The 10,730-nt window shown below is 56.4% G+C and overlaps 1 protein-coding gene across 3 annotated transcripts in view; it reads right to left on the bottom strand.

Moving 5' to 3' along the window:
* Nucleotides 1–10,730, bottom strand: part of TBC1D2B (TBC1 domain family member 2B) — a 334,347-nt gene that overhangs the window by 157,837 nt on the left and 165,780 nt on the right. The gene's annotated exons all lie outside the window — the stretch shown is intronic.

The raw sequence follows: 10,730 nt of genomic DNA, 5'->3' as shown, positions 1-10,730 counted from the left end.
CCAGCGCTCAGGCTCCTCCCGAGACCGGGGATGTTTAGTGCTGAAGTTGCGGCTTTCCCCGGAGAACCGGCGGGCGGGTCTGGCTTGCCGAGCGTGTGATCGGGGAGACCCCGAGTCCCCATGCTTTGCGAGTGCCCCGAATTCCAGCCCGGCCACTGTTTACCTGACGCTTCGGGCGGGAAGGGACGCCTACAGCTGTGTGCCGCGCTGGACAGAGCTGCGTCACACTTGTGGCCCGACGCTCACAGCCGCCCCACGAGGGCGGCAGGTGAGGCCGAGCTCCCAAGGCCTACTGGGGCAGCAGAGTGTAAGTGCCCCCACGAGTTTCGGCTGGAGGCTGCGTCTGTCGCAGGGACTGATGGAGCAGCTCAGGGGGCCAGGGGCCCCCTGGGGAACGGCCACCGAGGGGGACCGGCAGGGAGGGAGTCCACTACCGCGGGCGAGTCCTGGTGGAGCCCCTGGCCCCGCACGTCCGGCGGGAGGACGAGTGACCCTGCCCCTATGGCCCCCGCGGGGCCCTGAGGGCCGCACCAAGGGTGGGGGGCTCCCTTCCGGGGACGGGCAGCTTAGCTCGACGCCCCGGCACGCTCTGCTGCCACTGTCACCGGCCAGACTGCCCCTCCCAACGAAGGGCACCCCGTGAGCTGGACGCGGTTATGACCCCATTTTCAGAGGAGGAAACTGAGGAGCCGCCTGGTTGAGCAACACGCCTCAAGTGACAGAGTCCGGAGGCAACACAGCGCGGCTGTCACGCCAGCTCTCGGTGCCCCCCCTCCCCCGCCTCCGCAGACCATCCTCGGGAATCTCCCAACCTTGGGGAGGAATCCGGAGTGATGGAAGGTGCCCTCGGGGCCGGACGGTCAGTCGGTCGCAGGCACCACCGACCTGGCTCCTCCCCTTGTCTGCGGTTCTGGACCCGCGTGTCCTTCCCCTGCTGGATCCCTGGCTGCCACCGGGGCGTGGCTGGGGGGGAACGTTAGCGGGTGCCTATTTTGCCCAGTCCCTGGTGTGTTTTGAAGAAGTGGAGAACTTACGGTGGGTCTGGGGACAAAGAACAGACAGACGGTGGACAGTCGGGGAAAGGCCCTGGGGCAGCCTCCCACGCTTTCTGCGCTGGGGCCGCGGGTAGACGAGACTTGCCGTGTGTGGGCCTCGGAGGGCCTCGCCAGGTGACGGGCCAGAGGACGGAGGCAGGGATGGCCATTGAGGTGGCCCGGGTGGCCCTGAGGCAGGCTCACAGGGGAAAGCAGGGGCCCCCCCCAGGGGAAGGGAAGAGGTGCTGGCAGCTGACCCAAGTTCAAAGTCTAAGGGCTCCCGGGACAGTCCCCACACCAGGAAAGACTGACTGATGAGGGCTGAACACATGGTAGCCGAGAAGGAGCCATTCAGGCAAGTTGGGGTGCAGGCGTCCCCAGAGTGGGCCCGGCCCCATGCTCCACGGGGACCTGTGGTCGCCACAACCCGTCAGCGCACACGCTGACTTTGGGGCCCTGCAGTCCGGCCTCGGAGGGAGGACGGACCTCTGGAATTCTTGGATGGCCCGGAGGCTGGTCTCGGGAAAACGCCCCTCCCTCGTGGGAGCAGAGGCGGGAGCGACCACTGGGACAGCAGGCCCCACGCTGGCGACACGGGCCAGCCTCCCCCAGGGGCTTCCCTCCTTCCCTCGCACCCTCAGAGGCTTGTCCCCCGGCGCCCACGCCCGCCCGCTCAGGGCTGCCTTGCAAAGCTGATCCGCTCTCCTGAAACCATCCGCCCCACGTCTCACATCTTCTTTCTCATTTTCAATTCCCTTTTCCTTCCTAAGATTTTATTTTTTGTCACCTCACACCCCGAGGTCAAGAGCCGCACGCTCCACCGACCGAGCCATCCAGGTGCCTGGGTTCCTGTTTTTCTCACTCTGCCAGCATCCTCAGGGTCACGATGCAGACGGGCCACAGAGCCACACGCACAAGGGCCACTTGACTCTGGTTTCGTTTCCGCAGCTGCCCCACCCCCACCGTCCCAGAGGCGCCGGGACCCAGGGGCGCGGGTCCCTGCCCTGCACACAACCGGGCGCGCCCGCGCCACAGCACCCGTCCGTGCTCGCGCGCACGCCTTGGCTGTGCTCCAGCTCCGGGCTCTCCCTTGCCCGGCCCCAGTGGGACTCCAGCGGCGGCGTCCGCTGGAAAGTTCTGGAAGGACCTGCGCCACCACTGGCAGTAACTGGAGCGGGTGCGAGGAAGAGGAGCTAACAGACTTGCGGGCTCGCGCTCTCCGTGGCTGCCGCTCGCTACCCGCCCGCCCCCTGCGCGCGGAGCCCCTGGACTCCCACATGGGTCACAGGACACAGGACCTGCCCCCGAAGGCCCTGCCGGTCCAAGTGGGCACCGGGAACACACAGGCGTCTTGGGGATGCCTCCTGCCGCACACGGGGGGGGGGGGGGCGGTTGGGGGGGGTGCAGAGGGGCAGACACCTCCTTCTGGCTAAGTGCAACTGCCCGCCTGCTCCCGGCCGGCTCGGCGGGAGGGGAGGACGGAACCTTCCAGAGCTGTTGTCTCATCACATTACACATGTCGACAGCCTGTGACGACCGTCCCTGTGTGACACTCCTCCTGCGGCCCTCGCTCCTCCGACGGGGAGACTGAGGCTCACAGGGGTGAAGCTGCGGCCGGGGAAGGGCCGAGCCCAGCTCTCCAGGCCTCGTGGCCCAGGGCGTGCCCCTACACCCCTTCCTGAGACCGCGGTCGGCCAGGGGAGCCACACGGGAGCCACAGCGGACCTCACGGAGCCCCGCCGGCCAGTCCCCCTGGGCCTCTGAGGTCCCTTCCAGCAGAGGGCGCCACGACCTCGGCTGACAAGGGTCTGGACCCCTGTTACCCCGCACCGCACCGATGCCCCTGTCCCCACACCCACACCTCCAGACCAGCACACACCCCTCCCCTCCTTCTTCCCCAAGCTGACATGTGCCACTGCTGGACCCCCCACGTCCCTCCCCATGCGCCCCTTCAACCACCACCCCTCCTCCAGGCCCACTGCTCACCCTGCAGGCAGAGGAAACTGCTCAGGGTACGAGTCCGATCACGCGTCCTCCCTGCCTCCGCTCACCTAAGTCGCCCGGTCCTCCCCAGCTCCTGGAATGAACAGAACACAAGGTCCCGCACTCCCCTCCCCGCCGGGCCCCTCGGTCCTCTCCGCGCCCGCCGGCTTCTGAGACCCTAGATGCCCGCACTCCCTCCTGCTCCGGAGCCTGTGCTGTGCGTGCTCAGACACCGCTGCGCTTTAGACTAGGGTGGGGATGTCCTCCGGGCAGCCTGTCTCTCCCACCTGCCTCCAGTTTCCGTCGGAGGGGCCACACCTGCGTTTGTGTCCACAACCCCTGCCTAACGCCTGGCATGCAGCGGCCTGCCACAGACGTTCTGAAATCAACCAACACCCAGTAAGCGAGCTCATTTCTCAGCCTGGGCCCAGGAGCCCGCCCTACACCGACTCCCTGTTGACAGGCCTGAGGGCTTCTTTGCTGTCACTGGGCCCCCCTTTTGCCGAGCCCACGGTTCAGATTCGGACAGAAAGGTCACTGCCGTGGGTCAGCCTCGAGGCACGAACGGTCCCACGCCTGCTCAGAGACGGCACCAAGGGGAGCCACGCACCTGCCCGGCTCCAGCCTCCCACAGCGCGGGCGCTCACGCGTCACACGCTCTGGATAAAGTTCCCCGGATCAGCAGGACCCAGGGCTGCGGGAATGGGGGGCGCAGACACCAGGCATGTGGTGTGAGAGGCCCCTTGGCTCCCACGGCGGAGACCCAGGCCCGGGCAGGCCGCGAGCACGCGTTGCTTAACGCAGGGACAGGAGACCCAGGTCTCTGAGTCCATCGGCCACACGCTGGCAAAAGGGCGGCAGGGAAGGCCAGCCCAGGTCTCGGTATCCAGCACGGACTGGTCTCCCCTCGATGACGGGAGAGACCCAGGTCGGTCACCAGGTGCCCAGACGACACCTGGGAATGCGGTCTCGGCAGGGGGCAGGCGCCACGATCAGCGGCGGCAAGTAGCCAGGTGCCCAGGGCACCTGTCCTCGCACACCACGCCGGCACAGAGTGGCGGGAGTCTTTTGTGAACCTGTCCTCCGCTCACAACCTGCAATTGGGGCAGGAGCGTGTGCAAGGGACAGCTCGGCTGGGAAGGCTCGAGGGCAGGGAGGACCTTTGCTGGGACGGTGGCCGGGTCACCACGCTCCGTCTCCATGTGGCCGGGACGGCACGGAGGAGCCTCGTCTGTCAGGGAAGCCCCCTGCCACCTCCACAGACGCAAACACCTTCGCTCCGGGCCTATTCAGAGGTGCGTCTACATAACTCACCTCCACGTTGTGGAAAGAGCTGCTTAACATCGGGAAAACTTGCGTAAACTCAGCGAAACAATGCTTTCCAAACGACCGGTGCCCACTGATAAAAAAACTATGCAGGAGCACAGTATCCGTTCAAAGACGAAAGGATTTAAAATCAAAAACAAGAGGGGCGCCTGGGTGGCTCAGTCGGTTGAGCATCCGACTTCGGCTCAGGTCACGGTCTTGCGGTCCGTGAGTTCGAGCCCCGCATTGGGCTCTGTGCTGACAGCTGAGAGCCTGGAGCCTGCTTCTGATTCTGTGTCTCCCTCTCTCTCTGCCCCTCCCCTGCTCATGCTCTGTCTCTCTCTGTCAAAAATAAACATTAAAAAAAATTAAAAAATAAATTAAATAAAATCAAAAACATGAAACAAAGACTAAAGGGTTTTAATGTAGTAAAAGTAAAAAAAAAATCTTATATAGTTTCACATTCCACTTTGAAATTAACCTTTAGAGGGGCGCCTGGGTGGCGCAGTCGGTTAAGCGTCCGACTTCAGCCAGGTCACGATCTCGCGGTCTGTGAGTTCGAGCCCCGCGTCGGGCTCTGGGCTGATGGCTCAGAGCCTGGAGCCTGTTTCCGATTCTGTGTCTCCCTCTCTCTCTGCCCCTCCCCCGTTCATGCTCTGTCTCTCTCTGTCCCAAAAATAAATAAACGTTGAAAAAAAAAAAAAAAAGAAATTAACCTTTAGAAAAGTACCACTGCTTCTTTTCACAGACCTAGAATAAATGAATCATAAAGTGTGTACGGAACCACAAAAGACCTCAAAATAGCCAAAGCAGTCCCAAGAAAGAACGAGACGAGAGGTGTCACCAGCCCGGACTCCAAGGTGGACCAAGCTGTAGCGGTCAAGACAGTATGGTTCCGGCACAAAAAGACACGTAGATCAGCAGAACCGAACAGGGCGCCGGCCCAGAAATAAACCCACATTCATAGTCAATTACTCTATGACACAGCAGGAAGGAACATCCAGTGGGGAACAGTCTCTTCAAGAAATGGTGCTGGGAAAACTGGACAGCCACATGCAAAAAACAAGCAAAACAAGATCACTTTCTTACACAAAAATAGATTCAAGATGGACTGAAGACCTACACGGGAGTCCTGAAACCATAAAAATCCTAAGAGAACACTGGCGGTCATCTCTTGGACGTCGGCCTTAGCGACATATTTGTAAGTACGTCTCCTCGGGCAAGAGAATAAAAGCAAAAATAAATTGCTGGGACTGCATCAAAGTAAATGGCTTTTGCACAGGGAGGGGAGCCATCAATAAAACGAAAAGGCAACCTACAAGTAGAAGGTTTTTACAAATGACTTACCAGAGGTTAATATCCAGAATCTATTCAGAACTCGTACAACTCAACACCAAAAACGCGATACGTTTAAAAACCGGGCAGAAGAGCCGAATACACATTTCTCCAAAGACATCCAGATGCCAACAGACACGTGAAAAGGCGCTCGACGTCGCTCGTCACCAGGGAAGCGCAAATCAGAACCACGAGATACCACCTCACACCTGTCAGAACGGCTAAAACCAACACCACAAGAAGTAAGCGTTGGCGAGGCTGTGGAGAAAGGGGAACGTTCATGCGCTGTTGGTGGGAACGCAGGCTGGCCAGCCACCCTGGAGAAGAGGGTGGAGTGAAAAAAAGTGAAAAAGGAGGGGTGCCTAGGTGGCTCTGCCGGTTGAGCATCTGACTCTTGGTCTCAGCTCAGGTTATGATCTCAGTTGGTGGGTTCAAGTCCCGCATCGGGCTCGGGCACTAAAAGCGTGGAGCCTGCTTGGGATTCTTTCTCTCCCTTTCTCTCTGCCCCTCCTTCACTCGCGCGCTCTCCCTCAAAACAAACAAATAAACTTTAAAAAATAATTAAAAATAGAAACATCCTATCATCCAGTAATCCCACTACTGTGTATTTACCCAAATAAAATGGAGACCCTAATTAGAAAAGATATACGCACCCTTGTGTTTATTGCAGTATTATTAACAACAGCCAAGGTATGGAGAGAGAGTGTCCGTCGACAGAAGAATGGACCAAGAACATGTGCTATATATATATATATATATATATATATATATATATATATATTTCATTCTTTTCGATGGTTGAGTAACATTCTACTCCATATGTGTATATATACCATCGAAAAGAATGAAATCTCATCATTTGTGACACGGATGGACCTGGAGGGAATCAGGCCAAGTGAAATCAGACAGAGAGAGACAAATACTATAATTTCAGGTATAGGAATCTAAAGAACAAAATAAGTGAGCAAACAGATTCTTAAATACAGAGGAGGAACGGGCGGTTGCCAGAGATGGGGGTGTGCTGGAGACAGACGAAGCAGGTGGAGGGGAGTAAGGGGCACAAACTTCCAGTTACACGGTAAGTGTAAGGGGAGGAAAGCACTGCTGGGCCCCACCAGACTGCTGTGCCCAACGCCTGAACAGGACACTGCATGTTAGCTATACTTCAGTAATAAAATAGAAAAGAAAAGAAATTCAAATGGCCGATTACAAACAAAAACAACCATCTGTCGAGCTTGGTATTGTCTCAGAAAATACCCACAATTCTCTGAAACAACTATTAAAACACTCCCTTTGCTGTGTGAGATTGGATTTTCTTCATGGACCTCAAGCAGAACAAGGCACACAGACCGAATGCAGGACGTCTGAGAACGGGCTATTATTTGCAAAACTGTAAAACAGTGCCATTTTTCTCACATTTCTTTTGGAGAATAATTAATTAGAAATATGGTAACAATGTTTTCTCATGAGTAATTTTTGAAGTTCTCAACTTAATTTCTAAGATGATAGATAGCAGTACATATACTCCACATAAACAAGCCTTCTGGAACCCTCCACGAGAACAAGAGGGGCACCCGTGTTTCTGGGTTGCTCCCTAACCGCGTGAGCACAGGACCTTCAGATGCGGTCCAGGGTTCCAAACACACAGGCCCGTGGCCAGCGCCTCCTGCACCAGGCGCCTCGGTGGGCAGTGCAAGGTGCAAGTAAGGTGTGAGTTGGCCTTCACCTTGACCGTGACATTCCAACACAGCCCGCACCACCGCACCCCCAAACACATCGCCGAAGTGGCCGGCCCCTGAATTTCCATGGGGTGATCTCCCCTCTGGCTCAAGTGACCCCAGCCGAGTCCAGCAAGGCCCAAGGCACGAGGAGACATCACTCCCGTCACAACCTACAGTGGGAAACCCACAACCTACCTCCTTCTCGAGTGCCACCTGGCGTGTCAGCTGCATCCCTTGGGACAGCAGAGTCAGGTCTGTTCCTTTAACCACTGCCACGATCTTTTAAGAAGTGTTTAGCCATTTGCAATTATTGATATACTAAGGTCTGAAAATACCTTACTATTTATTCTCCCTTACATTTAAAAAATTAACCCATTTTCTGTCTGCATTCCACTGTGTGCCTTGTTCCTTGACAACAGGAAAACTTGTAGGCCCTGGTCGCCACGGGATGGGATTTCACGTGTGGACGGGACGGCGTGGTGGTGGTGACGCCCCCGTTGTCATCTCCTTCACTGGCCTTCGCTGCTCCACGCAAGTCCCACTTCCCGTACTAAACACGGGAATTTTGTCTCCCGTTTGGGTTGCTGGTAAATTTTGACGTAGTTTTCTGGTTTTGTCTGAAATTTTTGTTTCTTTAATCTTTATTTTTGAGAGCAGGGGGGGCGGGGGGAGGGACAGGCAAAGAGGACACAGGATCTGAAGCCGACTTCCAATTCGCTTGGCATCATCACCTGTGTCCAGTCTGAGACCCCCCCCCCACCCCCCCCCATTAAGCCCCTGCTTCAGCTATTGCAAGCCTCAGTTCTTGAACTCTCATCTAGTTATTTTAGGTCCTCTGCTGGACTCAACCGAAACCCCCCTCTGAAGATGGCAACTCCTCTCTCTCTGAAGATATAGTTCAAGTGTCTTGGTGACTCCCACGTCTGCAGGAGTCTTGTGAATCGGCCTCAGGGTGCTTGTTCTTTGTGAAAAGGAAACTGAATCCAAGAGCTCATACCCTGAGTTTTCTCAATTTTTTTTTTTTTTAATATTTATCTTCGGGAGCACACACGTGGGGGAGGGGCAGAGAGAGGGGGACAGAGAATCCAAAGCAGGCTCTGTGCTGATAGGCCAACAGCAGTGAGACCAATGCGGGGCTCGAACTCACGAACCGTGAGGTCATGACCCGAACCGAAGTCGGATGCTCAACCGACTGAACCACCCCAGGCGCCCCACGATGCTCTTTTTTATTCTTCATTCTCTCAGGTAATGATGCATTGCACGTGTCATTTACAAGAAAGTTATGTCTCCTCCCAGAACCTTAGGGTATAACCTCGCGGGGCCCTGATTCTTGGCAGGCCCAGACTACAAGTCACATTCCTCGGCCCAAGACTGTCAAGCCCACCCTGCCCCCCGCCCCGGACAAGCACCTGCAGGACAAGAGCAGGCCTTCACTCGGGCTTCCAAGCACCCGCCGGACCGTCCCCCTCAGGGGCCTGGCCCCTCGAGTCCCCCCCACCCCCCACCCCGCCTGCTGGGCCCAGGCCCTCAAGCAGAGGTGGTTTCCAAGAACCCCCAGCAGGAGACCGCCTCCGTCACCAACTGTGTCGCTTTCTACTGGGCTCTTTAAACGTCTCCCTTGTTCCTTTTCTCGTGTTCACAACTGTTTCTCTAACTATTACTGAAGGTATTTCCTACGTGGTTTCTCTGTGCTAACTACACTGGGGGCAAACTCTGGGGACACTCGGCTTCGTGTCTGTCCTTTTTGTGCTCACCTAGGATTTTTAGGGCTTTATTTCACCTTGCATTTCTAGGATCTGCAGGGTCTGCGGCGAGAGCAATTTCAGATCGCCGTCTACTGCACTGCAACACCCGCTGATCTGCCGTGATACTCTTCTCCACTCGCTCTTTTATTCAGCTGCCGAACGTCACAGCAAAAGGTCAGAAGAACTTTCGAAGCGGCTGAAGCAGAGCCCGGCAAGGAAGGGGTTGTCCCCAGAGCCTGGCCCTTAACCCAGCCTGACCGCACGTCGGAAACTCAATCACTACCGAACAGGAGAACGTTAGAGAAGGGACCCGTGCAGGGGCAGAGACTGGTGGCGGGTTAGGGCCAGGACACCATGGAAAACACGCTCTGCGACCGACGGCAAAGAGGCCGTGGGAAAGGCACACAGTGTGTGGGGAGCATGTGGTAACCGATGCCATCGGCCAACAGAGGCATGCCTGGTGGGGGAGTGGGCGGTGGCCTGGGGGTGGGGGGTGTTGGGCAAGTTCCTTCCCCTGCAGAACCTTCACTTCCTGTTTGTAACAGACACTAAAAACGGGAGCAGCTGTTATGAACGAATGCCCAGGAGACCCGGCGGGACGGGGCTGCACAAAAATCATGCTCTGTAAAGGCAAAGACGGGGTGGGGGGTGGTGGGCGGTAAGAAGGAGCAAAGTTTCTCCATTCTGAGGAAACAATGTCAAAACCTGGGCAATCCCACCACGAGAAGACAGATACAAGTCAAAGCGCGAACCCGTGAACAAGGTGCCGCCGACACTGCTGCACTGGGCGCCGGGGACGCGGTCACAGCCAGACGACGCAGCCCCGGGGCCGGCACACGACCGGAGCCCATTGCTCCACGGGCGCGGCCTTACACACACACGTCCGTCAGGTCCGAAGACCGTGCCAATGCAGGACCAAAACCTGCCGTTTCACCAACGACTTGGAAACTGCCGCCTTTAAGAAGTGATGCGCTACTTATAAAGGGTCCTGAACACCGAAGTCACCGCAGGAACGAGGGAGAGGAAGTGAAAGCGACAAGGCCTGCTCCTGTCCTTCCAGTGGGTTCAGTTCCTAGTTCAAGGAACACACTTAAGACTAAGGGATTCTACACTGCCGCGAGAGGGAAGCTGGTCCAGAAGTCTCCACGGCGGGGGCGCACAGACATTTGGAAACAAAGACCTAGGTTTAAAAAATTAGAACAAAATGTTTTTAAAAAGTTTGTATAAACACGTATGGTGGATGTTAACGAGACCTAACTGTGGTGATCACTTCACAATGTATACAAGTACAAAATCACTGTGTTGTACATGTAAAACCAACAGGTCAATTGTATCTCAACTAAAAAAAAAGATTTTACCATTAAAACTTTTTTCGGTAAGCATCAATTAATAACTATCAGTTCAGGATCATCTTGATTAGATTTTATTTGAGCTCCTGACCACTGCACATCATGTTCTGGAACCACCTTAAGAATTACTAGCATATGGGGGTACCTGGGTGACTCAGTCAGTTGAGCCTCTGACTTTTGGTCTCAGCTCAGGTCATGATCTCAGGGTGGTGAGTTCAAGCCCCACCTTGGGCTCCTGTGCTGGGCGTGAGTGAAGCC

The sequence above is a fragment of the Acinonyx jubatus genome, chromosome B3, assembly GCF_027475565.1.
Source record: "Acinonyx jubatus isolate Ajub_Pintada_27869175 chromosome B3, VMU_Ajub_asm_v1.0, whole genome shotgun sequence".
Lineage (NCBI taxonomy): Eukaryota > Metazoa > Chordata > Mammalia > Carnivora > Felidae > Acinonyx > Acinonyx jubatus.
The sequence above is the reverse complement of the archived record's forward strand: the minus strand, read 5'-3'. Positions and strand labels throughout refer to the sequence as shown.